Raw genomic sequence first — 463 nt, 5'->3', positions numbered from 1 at the left:
GTGAGGGGAGGTAAGAAATTGTTTCGTAAATGCTTATTAGAAAGGAATAGGAATGATAGGCTGTGTCTGAACTGCTTCAGAATTAAGTGCAATTTCATCATCTGCCTTCTGCTTTTCAAATACAATTGAATGGTTCTGTCATGTTACTAATTAAATTTATTAACTCTTTAGCAATCCTGTTTACTATTGATTGCTTTTCACTTTTTAAAATAGTTTTGTTGATCTTACTTCAAATACTTCCTTAATCCTATTTCAGTAGCTAACTATGAAAATATTAAGGCATTTTGTGTTAATTCTCAGCAGACATGAAGGGAGCCTGAAGAGGGACTGCCAGATTCAGACAGAATAGTGTTCCCTTTTCCAGCATTATTTATTCTTATGACTTATTAAATTATGTCATCTAATAGTAAGCACAATTAATTTGAGTAGATGACCCTAAAGAAACCCTGAAATATCAGTTTCT

This window comes from Budorcas taxicolor, chromosome 6 (genome assembly GCF_023091745.1).
Source record: "Budorcas taxicolor isolate Tak-1 chromosome 6, Takin1.1, whole genome shotgun sequence".
Taxonomy (NCBI): Eukaryota; Metazoa; Chordata; class Mammalia; order Artiodactyla; family Bovidae; genus Budorcas; species Budorcas taxicolor.
Note: the sequence above shows the minus strand (reverse complement) of the source record.